Genomic DNA, 23423 nt, shown 5'->3' on the forward strand with positions numbered 1-23423 from the left:
GTCTTGCGTTGACGTAAACTCAAACATGACATAGATCAGGGATCAGGTGAGGGGAGGGGTGTGTGTGTGTCAAGGGGCGGGATGAGTTTTTTTTAAAACTTCCCTACCGTCTCAGGCTTTCTCGACCGATTTTTAACATCGTATAGTTTTAACCTAAACCTATCGCATTTTGAAACTGAACAAAATGTGATAGCCTCATGTGATCTTTCTCAGTGCTTCTTTTACATTTTATGACACTTTCAAAGTGAAATATTCACTGAGTGGCACTAAAAGCTATGCAGCTTTAATAAATAAATATATCCCCCCTTTAAATATATTAAAGGGGGGATAAAAGTACACTACACTACCTGCTACTGTAGCGGAGCGGCCATGTAATTTTTTTTATTATTATTAGACATCAAAAAGAATGTATAATAATTTAAATCATGTATTATTATTATTTTTTTTTTTAAATATATAGATATATGGAAAAAAAATTCACACTAATTCTGTGTTTTTGCTGATAATAAAATTAAGCCATAAAACACTAATTTTATCATAAACTTTTTGTCAAATAATGTGCTGCACAATGAGCTACTGTTAAAATTAAAACATGGATTATTCCTTAAATTCAGTTTTGTTTAAAAAAAATATAATTTATTCATATTAGTGTTAATGTATTATTACATCTGAACATTTCCAATTTCTACTGTACAACAGTAATATATTTCTGTCAAGTTAAACTGAACTTTTATTTTGACAGGTTGCCGTGAAGCCCTTTGGAGTTTCTGTGTGTTTGTCATGATAGTCATGATGATAGTTTCACAAATGAAGCGGTTAAATGATCACGAAATGACTTTCAGAGTGGATCTAGAGCCTAGAGAGGAAGTTCAATCATTTCTGTCTTCATATAGGCAAAAAAACAGCGCAAGCGTCACACGTGTGTCTTCAGTGTATGTGTGTGTGTGTGTGTTAACCCTTGTGCTGCATTAGATTTTTAACACCGTTGAGTGCATTAAGGGCCAAAAATGGCCACATATTAAACATTGCCTAAAATATTATATATTATTTTCCACTTTTACCAAGTTAAATCTTTTAATCAGCATCAGTCCTCTTAATAACTACCAAAAATTTAATCAATTTCAGGATTTGAACCCTTTAATTACCAGTTTTGGTGGCAAAACCATCGATTAGTATAGAGGAAAAAACACAAAAATTCTATTATTTTCAGTAAACTAAATGCAAAGAGAAACCCTTGACTTTGGATTATCACAGTTTTGAATATACCATGAACATAAATTGTTACTTTTTCTCAAAAAAAAAAAAAAAAGTATTCTATAAGCATAAAACATATCAAAACAAAATGGGGTCATTCTTCAGCTCATTTGCAGGAGCTGCAGAATTGCAATGCATGCTCCTTACAGATGTAATCACCATCAATCAGCTGCGAACAAAACGGGTTTGCAGTCGGTCACAAGTTTTCTCCACTCTGTTCGATTACTAGCAGCTCTTCGCATCTCGTCAGCTGTTGGTGGCATGTCATTGTTGATTAGTTTGCCGATGTATGTATGGTATAATGTGCGTGGCTTTCCTTGGCTTCGTTTGCCATGTCATTCTTTGGGTGCATATAACACATATTTGTTAATTTGGTCATCTGGGTCTCTTCTAAGTGAGTGGCCGACAAAGCGTAGCTGCCTTGGATTTGAAAGATAAGCTGGTTCTTTTCGACGGCTTTGTATACAGCTTGGTTACTTATTCGATCCATCTTCTTTATGCCAAGATTCTGTAGCAACTGGTGGCGAAGCTGTTGAGTGAGTTTTGCATTTTCTGGTTGATAATCCAACTTTCGCAGCCATACAGGAGGACGAAGATGCACGCTGCTTCAAAGATGTTTAGTTTGAGTTTGATTGGAAGAGTTTTGACAGAAATACATCCTTCATTTTCCAGAATGGTCCCCACACTTGTCCTTTTCGTGCTCTGATGTCTGTTTCGCTCGATGCAATGTAAGAGCCAAGATACTTGAAGTCTTTTGTCCATTTGAGTTTTTGTCCGTCGAGTTCGATGAATTGATATTAGTGGATCGGCGTCTCTGGCCCGGCAAGTTCTTGGTTGCTTCCGTCTTTTTAAAGTTTTCCTCAAGACCCACTCGTTTTGCCCACTTTGTTGTTGTTTGAAGTTGAGCTTTACAGATGAAAATGCCACATTTTGAGCAGGTAGTGGAGATTTTTCTTTTTTTGCTAGGGCTGAAACTGCACCCCCTCCTCCTCTTGTCATAGGTGTCTGCAGACCCACTAGCTTTTCTTCATCTTGTCGAGTTTAAAATTGCTGCACCAAAGATGTGCATACCTTTATAACTTTTGCATCAACCACACTTGTATGAAAGGCAGACTTCGTTATTATTGTCTATTATTGTCTAAGGACTGACTGCATGGCTGTGTTTGTGCCTCTTCATACGTGCGAAGTTATCAATTAACTTTGAAACATAGACTGCTAAAAAAGATGTCAAAGATGCGTAAAATTCAAAAGATTCATGTTTGTGCGTAAAATTTGCATGAATCAAACCGAAAGAAAACAATGCATTGAGAAGCGCTTTCTCTAGCTATATGCGCACGCACACACTCACGCACATACGCACACACACACACACACACACACACACAACACCACTGACACACACACACACACACAGAGAGAGAGAGAGAGAGAGAGAGAGAGAGAGAGAGAGGGACAGAGATAGAGAGAGAGTGTAAACAGAAAGGGTAAAATATGACCTTTAGGATATTGTGATTTGCCACTCACACAAACACCATGTATTATATTTAGGCCCTGCCCTACACACACACACACACACACACACACACACACTTTTGTCAACACACACACACACACACACACACACACACATACATTGCTCTCAGACATCCACACATACTCAGAAACATAATTTTAGATCATTGAGCCATTAAAATGCTTCATAACGCACTCCATACTGCCCTTAGTGAAAACCAGGAAAATAAGGTGCATTTCTACCCATAGGGAATACAGATGTAGTGACATCATCTGGTGGAATACACTATATAATGCAAATATAATGCTTTTGCTTCAAAATGAAAGGATGTTTGAGCAAAAATCAGGTTTCATCTATTAATGACAGCCTCGGATTTAAACAACGTTTTAATGGGTTTCAATGGGCCATTTTGGTTACTATTTGATCTACACAGTGTGTGTTATACATATTTTGCAAATTTGGATCACATTTTTTACATTTATCCAAAAAGTCACAATTTTGCCAAATTACATACAATTTGCATTAAAATAGCCAAAATGGTCAAAGAAATTGAACTGCAAAAGACCAAAAATGTCCCTAATGCAGCATAAGGGTTAAATAAAACTGTGCGTCGACTGCACCAGAGCCGTTGAAAAACATATTCATATAACGGCTCTGGGCTGCACTATTCATTCACACGGAACATACGATTCATATGAACAGGATTCGTATTTAAATAAAATTTGTGGTTTAATATTCACACACACACACACACTAGTCTATATCGCGATTTTTATTTCAAGTGTACTGTACTGAACCGCAGTCAAATTCTTTTTTATGACTGGATTTCGTCAGCGTTTTAGGGGGGGGCGGGGGGGCGGGCCGCCCCCCTAAAACAATGGTAGGGGAAACACTTTGTTGAACGTATCTGTACATTGTACGACAGTTTGGGAATTAAATGTTGGATGAGTGGCCCAAAAAATGTTTATGGTCACCTACACTAAACCATACCCTAAACCTCTAACCGCTAATGTTAACAAAAGCAAATGTGAGATAAAAACAGAATTGCTATAGCAATCATGTTGATTTTAACTTGCTTCTACAAGTTTTTTTATTTTTTTTTATGTGACTCTTGTTTCATAGAATTCACATTTAATACCCAAGCACTGCATCGCAAGTGCAATGCTATATCAGTTGAGCTATCAAGCTAGTTTGTTACATCTGAACAGCATGTGGAGCTGGTTATGTGATACAAACTTCAAAAAATGTTTGGGGTCATTGAATATGTTGCAAAAGGAACGGCATGAAAATATGTCTTTGTTAATTGATAATCTAATCTTTCATCATAATTTGTGTGAAAATCAATACAAATTGTTGTTGTTTTACTACCTGTAGTGTTTATTTAATCTGGAAACTTTCCATTGAGTCTATGTTGGGAAAAAAAAAACCCCACTATGCTAGTTAATGAACAAAAGGAAGAGAAAAGGAATAGGGTTTGTGCAAAAAAGATCTAAGAGGCCTAAACTTAATAGATAGGGTGACCACAATCACTATTTTTGAAGAAAACTCCCTAACTGGAGTTCTACTTGAAAATGTCCCCTGTGAAATAACACTTAAGGCTGATTTGTATTCTTATACTTATACTTCTGCGTTGTTGTCCACGTTGACGCGCAATTACACATGAATAGGGAGCATGTGAAAGCCGAAGGAGGGTCAAACAATCACAGCGCTTGTGTCCACGTAGAATTGACACGTTGTTACATTTTTGGAGAGGTGCACGTCAGGGTACGCCGAAGGGTACAAGTGCTACACACAGCCTACGACGTACGTAGCTACGGTGTGAGTTTGACGCAAGTATAAATTGGGCTTTAGCGTGCTAGATACGCCACATGCTTGTTTAAAAATTATATATCATTGCATACAGTGTCATTTTGAGTTTTAGAAAAAAGGAATATATATATATATATATACACTGGATACTATGTGTGTGTGTGTGTATTGACCACTGACTTTTTCATATTGACCCTGGTTATTATTTTATAATTTTGTCCACTTGTTTTTAGCCTTCGGATTTGAAGCATGCAATTGAATAAATGCTTTAGTGTGTATGTATTGGGTGTGAGTGTGAAATGAGAGACAGAGAGCCTTGTTTGCATGTTTCCAAATGAAAGAACCTCTCTTACCAGCTTTGGCTTGCCGTTTCCACTAGGTCCAATCCAACCCCCAATACCTTCCAAAATAAACAATCCAGTGTTAAAGCATTTTTTCACCTGTATGCTGCCCATGTTAGCCGACTTATGGAGATTTACAGATGGAAAAAAAAAAAATGAGTCTGATGAATGTCTGTTTAAAATCTGAATGTTCGAAATTTCTTGTACTTTTGAATTGTGGGTTTAGAAGAGTCTTCATAAATATTCAGTTAATAATGGTTTAGATGGCAAAAATGGCAGTTTATATATCAAAAGTAATTTTTCATGATATAATATGCAATCACGTACATGTGTGTCTGCTTTATATTCATAATTGAAGTATGCCCATGTTCCCAGATAGTGTACCTTTGTTGACCTTCTGTATTTCTTTAGATTTACGTATTTGCGATGATGAAGTTTAAAGTCAGATGGCAGCTCATATTTAAGGCCTTTCTCTGTGAGAGTGAACCAGTCTTAGAGGTCAGCCATAGTTCCCAGAGCGGTTCTCAGGTCTGATCTAATACTCATTCATTTGCCCTCTTCTCTTGCTCTTAACCGGTGAGAAAGAACAGACCTTAGCATGTTTCTGTAATGCGCTACATGATGCGGGCCAACCAAAACTTGATATTATTTGTCCTCCTGGAAGTATGGAAAATTTGCTAGAAATGAACTTATATTGTAGGAAGTACGTGTGTCTGTGTGAATGGGAAAAGGGTGAGTTAGAAATCATGTATGTCACATTCAATTAAGTTTTGCTTTTGAGCGGACTGCAGACACACTTGAAAGGTGAATACTTTCTTCCATTACTATATCTTTGCAAAGTTATACGAAAGCCATTTGTAACTTGGTTCCCCTGAAGGTCAAATACACTAAAGCTATTTGGTGTTGTTGAGCAACCAACATGCAGAACCACATGCAGAAAAAAATTAAATTATATCATATACAGGGGCCACGCAAACCCTCACAACTGTGTGGTCAAGAAGTCTTGCATAATAATTTGACCTTTTTATGAAAATGCAATGCTAGTTCAGGTTGTAAAATGTCATGTGGTATGGCTCTCCAAATACCCAATGACATTTATTAATAAATATTTCATGATATCTGTCAAATAAATATATTTTACCTTAAAGCAAATAATCATTAAAATGTTCACACTCACATGTATCCAAAGTACAAGGTAAGTAAATGTGTTGTTATTTTGAATTAATGGTTGACATGACATTTTTAGTTATTACATTAAAATAAATTACTTACAGTACATAACTTGCTTACAAATATATCAGTTGCTAATCTAAAATGGCTTAGTAAGATGATAATTGATTACTAACTATATAAAAGTTATTCTTAAGTTGTTGTTTTTTTTTAAATCAGTTTAAAAATAAGCAAAGTTTAAAATCAAAGTAGTCAAATCTTGCTGTAAGTTTTATATCTTTATATTAATATAATTGAAAAGATTTATTTTCAATTATAAATCTTATTCTTGGGAATAAATTGTCTCCCTAAATTGTCCCGCACGTTGTATATTGAGAAAAAGCATTTTCATCAGTTGGTTTTTAATTATCATATTAAGAAAATGTGCGTGTGTTATTTGGCCTTTTTAAGAAAGCATTTTAGTTATTATTTTTGCTGCGTAGTTTTTTACATTTAACAGTGCTTCGTCAGAAGTACAAATACAACAGGCTGTCAATCAACATGTGAAGCGGTGGTTCGTTACATGTGTTCCCTGTCAGAAAACAAATGGATATTTCGGTAAATTTAAATTGAACAGAATTGACCAACTTTTTGCCTGCTGTGGTTGTTTTAAGTCACGTCCTTTCTAAAAAAATATGAAAGTTTTTGATTTAATATATTCTTAACATATCAGACAGTCAATGTTTTATGTTGTTTCATATTTTATTTGTTCATTATTTATATGGTTGGATTTTAGTTGGACTTGGTCAGAACTGTTTCAAAAATAATTATCTGCATGATGCCTGCTGCCTTTGGGCTCAGTGATGTTGAATTTAAATGACATGTAAAACAAAGACATGTTATGTTACATTCTGATGGTGTTTTCTGGAAGGCACTAAAGAACAAAGGATTTGTATCAGCTGAAAGGCAGAATACAATGGGTTTTTTTTTATTAAAGGGTTAGTTCATCCAAAAATGAAAATGATGTAATTAATGACTCACCCTTTTGTCGTTCCTTGCCCGTAAGACCTACAGACATCATCAAAGTGGTCCACGTGACATCAGTGAGTTAGTTAGAATGTTTTGAAGCATCGAAAATATGTTTTGGTCCAAAAATAACAAAAACTACGACTTTATTCTGCATCGTATTGTCTTCCGGTTCTGTTGTCAATCCGCGTGCACGAGTCCGTAGTGACGCTGCTGACGTATGTCTAAATATGGCTGGGCAAAAAAAAAAATGCAAGTCTTCCTCTGTATCGAAATCCTTAGACATCTTTCTGAAGATTGTTCTGTATACAGTGTGCATCTCCCTCAGACTGTAAACGAAGCTCGTGCGGCAAAAATAACACTCATCAGCATCTTACGTCACCAGCGTTACTGCAGACTTGTGAACGCAGAACCGGAAGTGATGAATAAAGTCGGTAGTTTTTGTTACTTTTGGACCAAAATGTATTTTCGATGCTTCAAAACATTCTAACTAACCCACTGATGTCACATGGACTACTTTGATGATGTCTTTATTTCCTTTCTGGACAAGGACAGTATATCGTACATACATTTTCATTAGAGGGACACAAAACTCTCGGACTAAATCTAAAATATCTTAAACTGTGTTCCAAAGATGAACGGATGTCTTATGGGCTTAGGAACGGTCATTAATGACTTAATTTTCATTTTTGGGTGAACTAACCCTTTAATGTATTATATGCGGTACCTGGGTTGGTGGAGGATCTATTGTAGTGTATTTATGTACGATTTATTAATGTTTTGTAATAGATTTTTATATTTTCAGTTTCATTTCGATTTGAAGTTTTAGTCATTTTGTGCATTTGTCTAGATAAACATTATATAACAGTTTCAGGGTTATGTTTTAGTGTTGGTAACCTGTCCCACAACATTTAGTTTCTTTGATGGTGTTCACCCTAGGTGCATCACCCTAGGTGCCTTGTTTGTTTACATTACATGACTTCTCTAGCATAGTTTCAAACAATGGTGCATCAACCTTACTTCTCTGTTCCTTTGTTTTGCGTGCTTATTTGCATTTGATCTGTGCTGTTACTCACTGTAGATACATTTAAAATGTGTTTAACTTTTTGTATAAAGCATCTATTTTTTCTACATTCTTAAATGATGACAGAAATTTGAGAGTGATACTAAAGCAACATCACTTTGTAACGTTAATTCAATGCAATTCAAAGCGTTGACGCATCAACACCAAGTCAACAATGATTCATTGATTACATGCTATATCTATCTCTACATGGGCAGCTCTTCATTTTATACCCACTTCATTTACCCTCCCCCATGCTGTTCCTCCTTGTTCCCCTTTCTCCTCAGTTTACTCCAGCTCAGCCTTGACTGTTCCCAGGTCAGCGTTAATTATCTTCAAACCCTCAGTCTGCATTAAAGTCATGACATTGTGACAGGCCCAGGCGTCAGCCACTTCTGCCCAAGCTTCATACACATACAATCTGAAAGAACTGGGTTGCCAGTGATCCCGTAATTGCCTCAGAAATGCTGATTTACAATAAAAATCGTGCCTTTTTAGCCACTACTGTCATATAAAGTGTCCTTCAAATATGCTATTAGATAGAATCGGTCTGGGTCCATTGTGTTTTACTAATACTAATATTTTTCGCAGTCTCTGGGAAATACAGTCATGGAAACCCTTTCAAAATAAGTAGTATACTTCAAGTTCATGTAAAGTTGAAGTTTATTTTTAAGTATACTTTATGTAGTAAGTATACTAATATCAATGTAAGTTTACTTGTAAGTGTACTGTTTTAATACTACTTGGGACTAAATGTACCCAAATTGTAGTGTATAAAAGTATACTTTTAAGTAAACATTGTGTAACAGTACTAAACTTTAAGTACATAACTACAGTAGTTTACAACAAGTTTTTCATTTGTACTGCAACTAATCCAAATAATCTACAAGAGAACTTTTCCTGGTTCTGAGGAGGAGTGCGACTGGCGACGCTCACCTCCTTAGGACAAGACAGGCCAGGCCCATAAAGGCTTGGGGTGTGGACCTGGACCAGTGTGGTATATAGGTTTTAAAGGCTGCATACCAGAACTTCGCCTCTCTGAACTTCCCGACCACCATCTCCACAAATGTGCCGAAGAGCTCAGAGGGCGAAACTGGCGCTTCGAGGAGAACGTTTATCTCTTTTTCCTTGATGTTTGCAACTTTCACCCTCTTCATAGCCACCATTGCCGCTATCGATCCGTCTTGAGATAGATATGTTGTGCGGTGCTGTTGGAGTGGAGCCCCTGAACCTGATCCAGGTCTTTCAGCAAATGGGCTTTATGCCCAGCTGCACTACTTCCTGAACTTCAGCCAGCTCCTTGTTTCCTGTCTGCCATTATTGGTCAAATTGATTAATTCAGGTATACCTGACCTCAGTAGTCATGGCAACAATAATCAGACACACCTGAATTAATCAATTTGGCCAATAATGGCAGACAGGAAACAAGGAGCTGGCTGAAGTTCAGGAAGTAGTGCAGCTGGGCATAAAGCCCATTGGCCTGGTAAGCCTGCTGCAACACTGTCATTGTGTGCAAGGCAGCCCTGGCCTGACCCGCTGATGCAAACGCTCTGCCTTTCAAATGTGACATCACATACAACGATTTAGTTGGAAGAGTGGGAGCTTTCAACATCAATGTCTCCCCAGTGAGAAATATCTGGTCATCGTCTTTTTAACTGGTGGCATCGACCCTTGCTCACGCATCCTCTCCACTCTACCAAAAATCGCAAGCTTAAAATGGATGAATGTGGTCTGTATTTTGGTTTGTACATTAGCATTAACTCACTAACCTTAATTGCAAATTAATGAGAGTATGACAACCAGAAAATGAACGTTATTGTCTTCATTGGGATTGCGGTTGAATCCTTTGGGAACTAGGTTATTGCTCCCACATCATTGGATTAAAATTAGTTCACTTTTGAAAAAACTTTTGCTGATAATTTACTCACCCCCATGTCATCCAAGATGTCCATGTCTTTCTTTCCTCAGTCGAAAAGAAATTAAGGTTTTTGATGAAAACATTCCAGGATTTTTCTCCATATAATGGACTTGCATGGGAACAAGACGGTTCAAGTTCCAAACGACAGTTAATAACAGTTTCAGATGCATCTTCAAATGTCTTTAAACGACACCAGACGATGAATAAGGGTCTTATCATGCGAAACGATCGGTTATTTCAAAGCTTATTCCAAAAATGTAACTTTTCTAAGGACAAATGCTAGCCTTGCTCTATTCTGTCAGGCGCGTTTGTAACGTCACGTAATACGTAATTACGTTCAAAAGGTCACGGACGACGTAGCCGGAAGTACAGAATCAAAATCATCCGACATCGTTGTTTTACCTTTTAATTCCTTTTTTTGTAAACTGAGTTGGTTTGCACGTTCAACCTATGCGTTCAACTTATAAACACTGACTCTGTATTTCAGGCAATGTCGCCCGTGACATTTTGAACGTAATTACGTATTACGTGACGTTACAAACGCGCCTCACAGAATAGAGCAAGGCTAGCATTTGTCCTTAGAAAAGTTACATTTTTGGACTAACTTTTGAAATAACCGATCGTTTCGCATGATAAGACCCTTATTAATCGTCTGGTGTCGTTTAAAGACATTTGAAGATGCATCTGAAACTGTTATTAACTGTCTTTTGGACCTTGAACCGTCTTGTTCCCATGTAAGTCCATTATATGGAGAAAAATCCTGGAATGTTTTCATCAAAAACCTTAATTTCTTTTCGACTGAGGAAAGAAAGACATGGACATTTTGGATGACATAGGGGTGAGTAAATTATCAGCAAAAGTTTTTTCAAAAGTGAACTAATCCTTTAATACACTGCTCAATCCAAAGCAGACATTTTGTTAGTTTTTTTGGGTTCAAGAAACTAAATAAAATAAATTCCATTGCTCATTCTGTCAGAATAACTTGAATCAGTGTTACAAGTACCCCATGCACATCGTTGTACCATTTTTTGTAGCATAAACACCATCAAACCAATGAGAGCTTCGGATCTTCTAATGTTTCCCTATGGCGCTGAAAGCCAAAGATTTCAGAGTTCCGGTCCCCGTGCAACTGATACTCAACTTCCATTGGCTCATTTGCTTTCGAGCGAAGGAGCTTACGATAGGTTAATTGTCCCAATTCCCTTGAGAGAAGGGACAAACAAGAGCAGAGCTTTTACATAGAGAAACTCTCACAATGCTCGCATTCAGCCCCCTACAGCATTGAGCGAGCATGCTACTCCTCCAAGTAAATCTTGCACAGATTGTGTGCATCATCATGTGTCAGAAAGCACTCATACGGATGTACGCACTTCCTGAAAAGTCTCAAACTGCCTTCGCAGAGCCGATCCTGACCTCCCTGGCAAAAATCTGTTAAGGGGCCCTCCTACCTGACCCATGAGCCATGTAAACCATTTGCCATTGCCACACAGTCACACCTGACACCCCAGTTCTCCCACTACAATCCTCCCTCATTTAGTTAGTACTAATGAAAATCTGATTTCTGATATCAGAAAGACATCTGTTATATTAATATCATTAATTCACATTTTAAAATAGTTCAAATTTAATTATTGATATCAAAAATGCATTCTGTGAATTAATAAAAGCTAAAATGGCTTGGCATTGCACGTTACTGTGTTTTAAATGATAAAAGCAATAACTGATATACTTGATGGTTATTATTTACTGATGTGCATCCATATTGACCAGTGTCCTGCCAGTCAACATTTTAAATGCAATATAGTCAAAGTCAATAGACTGCTTTCCATCTTGCTTTATTGCAGATTTGTAATTAAACCGACTGGGAGACTAGATAATCATTGTCTTGTTTGAAAAGTATGAGCGCCTAATTAGGGGTACACGTTTCATTCCATGCACACGCATATGAAGCATAACGCACAACCCGGTTATCTTTTCTGAGCTGCAGTTTATAAACAAACACTGTTGTCCTTTGTATTAATCTCATAAAAGCGTGTATCTATACCACAAATTAAATTTCGTGTGCTATTTATACGCCCAAAATGTTTTTTGAGTGCATATGCTATGCACTGTGTAAATCTCTTTAGGGGTGTGGAGTGTGTGCATATTACACGCTAAAAAGTGCGTATCATATGCACGCGGAAACTGGGTAGGCCTATCATATGCACGCAAAAACTATTTTTGACGTGTAAATGGCACGAGAAATTAGTCGTATAGATACACGCTTTCATGAGATCGGGCTGGTTAGACAGACAGATACAGAGAGATGCACATCAACTTAACTTTACTGTTCTTTGCTGACATCAAACTTGGAGAAGAGAGAACACAAGTATGCCTGATCGCTGTTCCCGCAAGTCACTCACATGGTGTTTTTCTCTCAGTCTCTCTTTCCGTGACCAGAAGGATAGTTATGATTAATTGTCTCATTGATGTTTTAAACTTTGATTGACGTGCTTTGACACGAGGGGGAGGCGGGGCCTTGAGTAATTTGTGGGGCCCTATGCAGCTTGCGTAGTGTGTTTATAGGGAGGATCGGCTCTGTGCCTTCGACACGTCGCAAACAAATGGCCCCTGAAGACAAGAAAGTGAATGATTTGTATTACGTGCCATTTTATACTCTGGTTGCACCAGTAGTGACGTCATAGTCTGTCGCTGGCCAATGTTATTGTTGTGTTTTGATGTGCTTCACACACCAGTCCACTGATCTACATAGAATGACTGGATAACTCATAAACAGTGAAGCCACTCCACCGCCATATTGTGATTCCCTAATAGGAAATTGTGTGATTTGACTAAGTAAACATTGTATACGAGACACCGTCTTTAATGCTGCGTTCATGTGCTATGGTAATTAATTATGGTAAATACCAAAAGCCGACGTGGAAAATGCACATGAACACTCCCTCATGTGGTATTTTCCACTGGGAAACTCGTAGAATATTTTGATGGACGAGTTGCCGAGATGAGATAACCTTTGATCTTTTCAAGATGGCGGAGAGCACCGCGAGAGTCGTGAATGGTAGAATACTATTCATGATCTAGAAAATATACAGCATATTATTTACCTTTTGAGTTTTGATAAATCATTTTCTTGCTGTTGCAGATGACTTAAGCAATCTAAAATAGTTTTAGCTAAATTACAGGTCTGGATCTCCATCTTTTTACCACATTACGACAACAAAAGCACTTGAACGCAACACACTGGTAAATACCAGTTCACAAGTGGAAAATATCCTCTTTTCCATAGCACGTGAACGCAGCATAAATCTAAAGTCTCCTTGAACAGTCTTTACAACACAAACAGCCTAAGCATTTAAAAGGGTATTTGTTTAAAGTTCAAAATTATTCCTGCCTACTAAAAATTAAGTATATATGTGAATTGTGAATTTAAAATTTAGCTCTTTCTGATTGTGTTTTACAGATAGATCAGTAGTCTGTTCAAGTATTTGATTAGTTAGCAAGAACATATCCAGGAAATGCACAAATTGTATGGGTTAATTAATGTACACCTGTTTCACCTCTTAATTACCACTTATTTACAGTGCACACGTCTGCGGCACGTTAGAGCTGCGACACGGCTACCGGAGCTGATCGCGCCCACAAATAGGCAAATCACGTGCATTGAATAATAAGTTTATTGGGTTTAAACTTAAATACGTCTGTAAAAGAATGCATAGTAGGTAGGGGTGGTTAATCTGTCTGATTTCCCGATTCGATTCGATTACGATTATTGAAGTCCCGATTCGATTACAGTCGATTTTCGATTATTAACGATTCTCGATTACCGATTATTGATTTTCCATTTCACAACAGTAAACGAAAATACACTAGATCAACATATGATTATATTAGCAGCAGCAACATTTTGGTATTAATTGCACTTCTTATTTGTTTGATATTCATTGAAAATATAATGATGGTTAGTAGTGGACATGCAAACATGCTTGTTATCTACTACTTAGGCAACTCATTATCTTTACATTTATTAACTTTACATTTTTTTTCAAAAGCAATTTTGTTGCATTATAATGCAAATGCACCTGGTTCTATTAATTGACAGCATTAAAATGTATTTTGTGATTTCCTTCAATTGAAAATGTTTGAAGCAAGTTTGGGGGACTTGAAGGGCACCCGATTCAGAGAATCACCTAGAAATTCAATAGAACAGCATTTATCTGAAATAGAAAGCTTTTGTAACATTAAACAATACCGTTCAAATGTTTTGGAGTTGGTAAGAATTTTTATTAAATTTTTTGGGCAAAAGAAAAAAGAAATCTATACTTTTATTCATCAAGGATAAATTAAGTTGATCAAAAGTTAAAGTACAAGACATTTATAATGTTACAAATCGATTATCTGAATCTTTTGTGTGCTTTAAAAGTACAAATTAATGACCCATAAAGAATTAATGCACAATATATTTTATTAACATTACAAAGAACGACCAGGAAAATAAATGTGTGCTTGAACTAGCATACTTGTAGTAAATAAATAATATACCCACCCAGCACCAGACGTCATTAAGACGTTGTTTTTTGGGCTAAATCAAGTCGGCCCGTCATAGCCTTCATTTAGCCCAAAAATAGACGTTGAAAATTGGGCTTTGTTTGGTCCGTCCGATTTGGTCCAAATTTAGCCCAAACATAGTCGTTGAAAATTGGTCTTTGTTTGGTCCGTCTGATTTGGTCAAAATTTAGCCCGAAAATAGACGTTGAAAACTGGTCTCTATTTGGTCCGTTTGGTTTGGTCCAAATTTAGCCCAAAAGACTTTGAAAAATGTAGCCTCCTTTGTTTGGTCCGTCTGAGGGCAGCGCCAGATCATTTTTAACAGGTGCTGAAGGGGTGCTATCATTGACAGGGGAGCTTCACAATTATATAAAAAGGCTACTTTTAATAAATGAGCAAAACTTAGCCACTCAATATATCATATTCAATTATTGTAATTATCACAATTCAGGTTTTAATTTAAATTAAAATAAGCACAACATTCAACATTCAATCAAATATTCTTATGTAGCCTATTAATAATAATGTAATTTCCACACAATATCTTGTTATTTCGACATAATATGTGTGCGTGCAACAAGCAAGATGTGCATTTGTAAATCCGGTGACACGCGTGCATTGATTTTTATTGCATTTTATTTTTATTAATAAACTGTTTTCTGTGTCCGCTGCAAAAGATGAAGTTGAAGATCTCCATCTCCGCAGCGAACGCGCCTTGAGAGAGAAATGCACAAAATGATTACATAATCAGAGAGTACCTATTTCTTTTCGTTTTGAATTGTTTTGTTTAAAGATATTTCCAGCTCTCTATAGATATGTCTCATGTCTTTGAGACATGCTGAGTTGTGGTAAGTTGAAAGGCATTTTTTGTGCATAGTAAAACATATCTGCAACATTTATCAAGTTCACGGATAATTGTGCGTGCATTTATTAATCGTTATGATAGGCCTAAAATCATAATAAAGGCTGTGTACAAAAAATCAGATGAGCCCAGAATATGAATGCAACGCGTTTAATTAGCCTACACATTAAGCATTTTCCTCCAAACCAGAACGCTTGGCCTGCGGACTTGAATGTATTTAAAAAATACATAGAATAGTTTATAATTGTTCCTCATGTTTCATCTGTAATCTGTGTAGCCCAGCAAGCAATTTTGCGTCTAAAAGACGTCTAATAGCCGTCAAAACATAGCCCAGACGTCTAGGCTAAATCAAGGCAAAATTTGGGCTGTCAGTGAAAATCTAATAGACGTCTAACCATAGCCCAAGAATAGACGTCTAACCATAGCCCAAGAATAGACTATAGTCAACAATTAGACGGCTATTGAACGACTACATTTATACGTCTAATAGACAGTGCATATGGGTCTAGGCTAAAACAAGGCTAAATTTGGGCTGTCAGTGAAAATCTAATAGACGTCTAAATGTAGCCCAAGAATAGACTAGTCATCACTTAGACAACTATTAAACGACTACATACATGCAATAGACAACAAAATGGCTAAAAGATTCTTTTCACTCAAATATAACAGGTTCTCATAAATGACAAGCCATCCAAAATATATATAAAAGGCTTTATTTAGCAAAAGAACAACATTACGTTACTTCAAAACATAAAAATGACCGAACCAAATATTAAAATTAAAAATATAAAATTATTTTAACATGAACAACTTAAGATAATAAAATAGAAAACTCTGTTGCTGCTGGGAAGTTGGTCATCACAGCATCTGCCAAATAAGAATAAAATAATTAGCACAAGAAAAGCATTGTTGAAAGTACCTGTACGTTTTTTTTTTTGTGTGTGTGTGTTTGTTCTGTTTAGGTTTTAATGCACATCTGAGCTATTTCATTATTGATATACTGCTGGATACTTTTTAGATTTGCTTATTTTATATAGCCAATCATTTGTATTTTTATGCTGTATTATAATATTAATTTGAAAGTTTCAAACTTGAATTAATGAGGGCATTTTGAATGAAACCTCATCTTATTGTGCTTGTACAAAAACAAACATTATTCTACTCTATTAGCTTATGCTCTCTAACAAGCCAATGTTCAGACAAATTCAATTTTATAATTTATATCAATGATGGACTTTGTCAAAGATCAGAGATTTAGTGAGGAAATGCTATTTTCATATCACAATGATCTAAAGAAAAGAGTCAAATATAATTGTGGTTTTCATAACACTTTATGATAGGTTGCATGTGTCTTATGTTTACAGCTTTGGATTCAGTAATGTTAGGCCTAAGTTACACGTGCATATACCATGATAAACTGTTACCCGCTAAAATGTCACGATTCCAACAACATGATAACAAATAATATATCTAAAAAATTAACACGTCAAAATGAAAACACAGATGCTTACAAGACAAAAGTGGGAATGTATTTTACCTGTTGTCGTCGACCGTCTGCTGAATGCATGCAATGAATGCATCGTTTAAAATATTTGAAAATGGTCGATCGCGTGACCAGTGATCTGTGCAATCAAGTCTCGCGTTGTCAGCAGTCATGTCTCAGTAGGGCTGTTGCCATCTAGCGGTTGAGAAATGTAATTGCATTTTTATTTAAGTTAAAATGAAAGACAGTCAAATAAAACCGTAGATTTTTTTTATTAATGTGTGACTGTGACAGCAAACATAAAGCTGCGTGGGTGAAAAACAAGTAAACAATTTTAAGATTTTATTTTGGCTATACTAATCGCTGGTCTAAATCAGGGCTAGCCAAGCCGTTAAACGTAGACCACTGATTGCCTCGATTTCGCCGGTGGGCTAAAAGAAGACTGTACATAGCCCATCCAATTCAGAGCTAAATCGTGACTACAGATCGACCATGTCATGATATGACACTGGCACCTTGTAGATACCAATAAGAACATGATGGGATATCAACCATCTCATGCGTTGCCTGCCCAACAATTCATTAAAACGACAATTAATCAGTTTCGACTAGAAGTGGGCTATAAATAGCCGGGCAGACTATACGAGCTAGATCGCGTCTACACACAGCCTACACATAGAAAATGTCAAAGAAATCAAACCAAACACCTTGTAATCACAGTTGACTTTGCTTACATGATGGAATATAATACATTATGCAAGTTATTTTGGAAAAAATTACATTTAGCCATGATTCAAAGTTATTTTGGCTAGAAGTGGGTTACACATAGCCGGACTATATCGGGTCTATATTTAACCTAGACGGTGAAATGAGGGCTATTGCTTGCTGGGAGGCTATATGAGGAAATATGTGCATGCCTTATGTAGGTTTTAATCAATGTTTTTGCAAAAAAAAAAAAAAAAAAAAAAAAAATCTACAGCACGTTTACCATTTTTTAAAGCTATATTATATTATTAGACTATTAGCCTACATGACTTAAAACATTGTTTTATAGTTTGACGATGGCCACAGGCCTACTATCCACTTAATAATGCATCAAGTTTCAGCTGATTGTCAAATAATTCACTCCATCTCAATGCTGCGTAACTCTGCGTGTTTTAATCAATGGGCGCACGCGCTGAACATTCGAGCCGCATTTGAACTGGAGCAGCAGACAACGTTACCATGGAAACCGGGCGGTAGCTCAACTGACAACGATCAGCACAGCTCCATCTCTCGCTGTTGTTTTCACTACTTTCAGGTAAGTTTAGTCCCTAAAATTACACAAATAGTACATAAAAATGTTTCCGACAATTTCTTTTATGTAAAAGACTCACTTCCGTTGAATATTTGCTTGGTTAGTGTCTTAGAAAAAGTCCGTTAGCATCTCAACTGTTAGGCTAACTATAGGTAAGTTAGGTTAACTATAACGTTAGACTTGAGCAGTAAGTTTGGGCTTTTAATCGTATCTTACTGTATGTGTAGATTAGATATTTATTTTGATAGTTTTGTAAAGGTTTTGTTGGCAATTGGTCAATGGATGAATGGAATTAAGCTAGCTAATCGTCAAAACAGTGTTATTAATACAGTTTATTGATGACGTATTCTTTGTACAGGTAATGAACACACAGAACAAATTATTTATAACGTAATAATATTGGTGTCTTTCTCTTTTCAGTATTGTTAGCTCCAACCCCAATTATTTATAATGTAACTTAATAATATCAGTTGTCTTCTTTCTCTTTTCAGTATTGTTAGCTCCAACCCCAATTAATCAGGCCTGAGCAGCTGACTAAACATCACCAGAAACTCTGCAGAACACTGGCCCTGGTCTGGTCTGGATGCCACTGTTGTAAGTCATCAATCTAGCAGTCATCCTGCATCTCTGATGTGTCATGTTCAGAACAAAGTTTTCCTCTAACCTAGTCCAGCACACCTGAACAAGCTAATCAAGGTGTTAAACTCTGGGTGCTTATCACTCAGGTCCCTAGCTCAGTAGTCAGTGGTTAAAGGGATTGTTCATTTTTTAAATACATTTTTGGTATGTTTTAGCTTATCTCGAGGGCATCCAAGATGTAGCCTAGGTGTCTTTGTTTCCACAGTATTTTCAATTTTGATTTTTTTAGGTCAAACCGTTCTTGTCGGTCAGGCATATAATGCAGGTCTCTGGTCACCACCTCAAAGAGCATGCACAGAGAAGTCCAAATTAAACATGATTTAATGACTCGTAAATTAAGTACACATTGATGGCTTAAAGACACGAAACGAGCGGTTTGTGTGAGAAAATGAACAGTATTTATATCGTTTTTATCTGTAACCACAGCCACGTCCAAGTGATCTGAGGGCGTGGGCTCTTCGGTCTGCGAAAGTGTCGGGAAAGTGCCGGAAGTGATCTCTCTCGCACGTGTACGTCACTCATTGTTTACACAGAACAGAGATTGTAGGTAAGACGGCTAATTGAAATGGTACTTATTCAACGTTGTCTGTTGATATATCGAAATCGTCTTCCATTGCGATTTCCTCTATATCTAAATAGATCTTCACAGTGAAAGGTAACACTTCCGAAATCTCTGTGTAAACAATTAGAGATCACTTTCGGCGCTTTCCGGCGCTTGCGCAGACCGAAGAGCCTGCGCCTTCACATCACTTGGACGTGGCTGTGGTTACAAGAGGTAAAAATGATATAAATACTGTTCGTTTTCTCACAATCTGCTCGTTTCGTGTCTTAGGCCATCAATGTGTACATATACGAGTCATTAAATCATGTTTAATTTGGACTTCTCTGTGCATGCTCTATTAGGTGGTGACCATAGACCTGCAACTAAAAATGACCTAAAAATATAAAAATTGAAACTACTGCGGAAACAAAGACACCTACATCTTGGATGCACTTGAGGTAGGCTAAAACATACCAAAAATTAATTTCAAAGTGAACTACCCTGATTACTAGAACTAGATGATTTTAAAACAAAAACCAATATTATATTTCAGCATAAACATGTAATGTCTGATCAAGCAAACATTTACAAGTTATCTGTGACTGAAATCTTGCACGTATATGTATAGGAAAAACTCAAGTGTATACTTTACGTTTCGGACAGCCATTGTTTTTTTTGTTTTTTTTAAATGTACATTTTGGTTATTGTTTTCTTTCTCACCAGGCTAAAGCATTTCAAGTAAAAACTTAAGTCGTGGCTTAATAATCCGGGGTTGGGATGGTGGAAGGAGCAGAAGAACCAGAAGATCGGAGATCAGGAAGATATCTGTTGGTGCCTCTGAGGGAACTGATTTAATGTGAAGAATTTAACCAAAAATGTTTGTCACTCACCTTCATGTCGTTGCAAACCTGTAAGACTTTCGTTCATCTTTGAAAGATATTTTTAATGAAATCTGAGAGGTTTCTGTCCCTCAATTTCACAGTTTATGCAACTACCACTTTCAAGCTTCAGAAACGTAAGACATTATAAAAATAATCAATAGAGGGTTTGCACCCACGTCACGATTTGGCCAGTTACCCGGATGCGCGGCTATATTCGAGATACTCGGATGTAAACAACAGCATTGATTGCACTGTTTATGTACTACTGAACACATTGTTACACTAATTTATGATGTCTTAACTACGAAAAAAACACATGGAAGCTGCAAAATCATATAGGCTAGACTTAGTAAGCAGGAAAGAGCGTGGATTTTTGACGAACTAAAGTTAATATCTGGTAAAGATCTGAACGAGCTAGTTTCTCTAGCCCTTACTGCTATTCATCCTTCTATTTCTTATCCCACATAGGCTACGTTCAGATTGTCAGTCCAAAAAAAGCACATGAAATCCGTTTCAAGCTACATCCATATGTCCACAATCCTATTAAATCACATATCTGGAAATCTGCTTCAGTCCGAACACTCTGATCAGATTTCGCGTGGTATGTGACTTTCTCATGCCACGCAAATTTTAAAGTCAGACATTGTAATAGGGAACATGCTAAAAGTCGCTGCCGAAACAAGGCTGTGTTGTTGCAAAGTGCCGGACAAGCGCTTTATATTTGAAACCGGCGCAGATACGAGCACGGAAAAAAGCTGTGCACACCAGCCTCCTCTAGTTCTGCAGCTCAAAACACCAGTCCAGCACGGCGGCTACACATTTCCATGTTGTAAAATTTAAATAAGACAACATCTCTATTGCAAATGCAAACCCCTCCATCAACGCAATGTCATTGCCATATTTCCAAAGAGCTGCATGAACACATGACTCGGATCTGAACAGTTGCGATACATAGTGTAGACATCATTTTAGATCAGATCCCAATCGGATACAAAGATACATCAGATTTGGACTGACCGTGTGAATGTAGCCATAGTTAACTACTTTACTTTAACATTTTAGCCATAGTCAACGCTTCATTTACACATGTGGCTGATGCTTTGCCTCTCAACTACAAACACCTTCATCACAAACACTTTCTTTCATCCATTTTTTGCACTCTTCTCTTTAACTTTAGGCAGTCTATAGAACTTGAAATGTTTTTTTTCCCGGTGTGACCTATTAGTACAGACCAAAACACGACCATTTTTCAGCAGCAATAATCAGCCAAATATGCAAGTCTGTTCAGTTCAGTGGCATTGTTTACGTTCAGTGCCTCCAAAATGACCGACTTCCGGATTGATGACGTGTAGTGAAAACACTCTATTAAAATCGTACGGATTAATTAATGAACCACTTGTTTTAAAATCATCCCGTTCTACTGACATTTGTTATGACATCCGTTTCAAACATTACAATGCTCATGATAACTTTCTCTCCAATGGTTTAACCTCAACATTATGAAGCGATGTGAATGCTGAACACGTGTTCACAGAGCACCACGATTCATCAGTGTTGTGTTGGCGTGAGAGTCAGTCATCTCATGGTGCAACCTGTATCGGCGATACATAATTTTGTTTTGTTTTTTGCACACACAAGGCATCTGTTAAAAATATATTCAAAAGTCTTATGGGTTTGGAGCGACATGAGAGTAAGTAATTAATGACAATTACATTTTTGTGTAAACTATACCTTTAATGTTTTCTAATGTGGTTATAATTAGTCTGTTTTATAAACATTTTCAATGTTTTAAAGATTTATTGTTTTGATGTTTATCAATAAATGATAAAATGATGTTTATACAGAAAAGATGGATTCATTTGATCAAGTCACAGTTAAAGTCTTTTAAATTGTTTTTGAAAAATTGTTTCAAATAAATGCTGCTCTTTTGAAAGTTATTTTCAAAGAATACTGAAAGCTGAATCATTTTCCAAAAAAAAACATGAAGCAGTACTACTGATAATAATCATAAATGTTTCTTGAGAATCAAATCACCATATTAGAATGATTTCTGAATGATCTTGTGGCACTGAAGACTGAAGTAATGATGCTGAAAATTCAGATTGGCCATCACAGGAATAAATGACACTTTATTATATATTTATATGTATATTTATTTATAAATTTATAGAGAAGTTATTTTTATTGTGGTAATATTTCACAATATTGCAGTGTTTAGGCTATATTTGATCAAATGTGGGCTTGATGTGTGATCAGGGAAGTTTTTACTTGAAAGATGTATTTTATGTGTCAATAAATGTTTTGATAAACTTTTGTGAATTGTCTTATTTTGACAGTAATTAGGAATATTAAATATAATCATGAATCAATGAAAATTATGCCTAAAAAAAGACGTCTTTTCAACTTTCACTTTACAACCTAATTTAAACGTGAATGGGACGTCCTTTTATAGACTACAACTACCAGAAAAAGACGTCTTTTCAACGACCCGAAAAAGACGTCTTTTCAACGACCTGAAAAAGACGGCTTTTCACCTTTCACTTTTCAACCAAATTTTAACGTAGTTTAGACGTCTAGCAATGTCGTCTTTTCAACGTCTTTTCAACGAGTTTTTGCTGGGTGGGTAACGACTGGTGCAGCCGAGTGTTTTTCCTCCTCTGGCTGGAAAGGTGTCATATGGCTTATCATATTTGTCGTGTTTCCGTCGTTGGTTTTATTCCACAAAGCGTACAACTAGTGCGGCTCTTGTCCAGCTCCTTTCCCCCTTCAACTTCAGAAGCCAAAATATTTCCACACGTCAGCTTTTAAGTTAACCTAACAAGGAAAGTGTTTGGATCTCGCGTTCCATCGCGTCTCTGTTATGTGCACGCCACAGACGGTCCCGCCACTGCACTTCCGCGCTTCAGAGTTCCGTCTTTCGCGTTCCGTCAATATTACGTTATTATAAATACATATCAAAAAAAACATTTTTGAAATCGATTTTTTGACATTTGTAAATCGATTCAGGATCGTCCACGTCCGCATCGCGATGCATCGAGAATCGATTTTTTTCCCCACCCCTAATAGTAGGCTATGCATTTAAATGACTTCTTATGGGCTTAA

The 23423-nt window shown here is 36.7% G+C and overlaps 1 protein-coding gene and 1 long non-coding RNA gene across 3 annotated transcripts in view; both read left to right on the forward strand.

The window, feature by feature from the left end:
* kcnq5b (potassium voltage-gated channel, KQT-like subfamily, member 5b) overlaps positions 1 to 23423 on the forward strand; it is a 172553-nt gene that overhangs the window by 9875 nt on the left and 139255 nt on the right. The gene's annotated exons all lie outside the window — the stretch shown is intronic.
* LOC120464858 (uncharacterized) lies at positions 16248 to 21960 on the forward strand. The gene is made up of 2 exons (XR_016168843.1): positions 16248 to 18854; positions 20164 to 21960. It is a non-coding gene; the product is annotated as an uncharacterized LOC120464858 (long non-coding RNA).

Source organism: Pimephales promelas, chromosome 6, assembly GCF_988280905.1.
Source record: "Pimephales promelas chromosome 6, fPimPro1.hap1.1, whole genome shotgun sequence".
Taxonomy (NCBI): domain Eukaryota; kingdom Metazoa; phylum Chordata; class Actinopteri; order Cypriniformes; family Leuciscidae; genus Pimephales; species Pimephales promelas.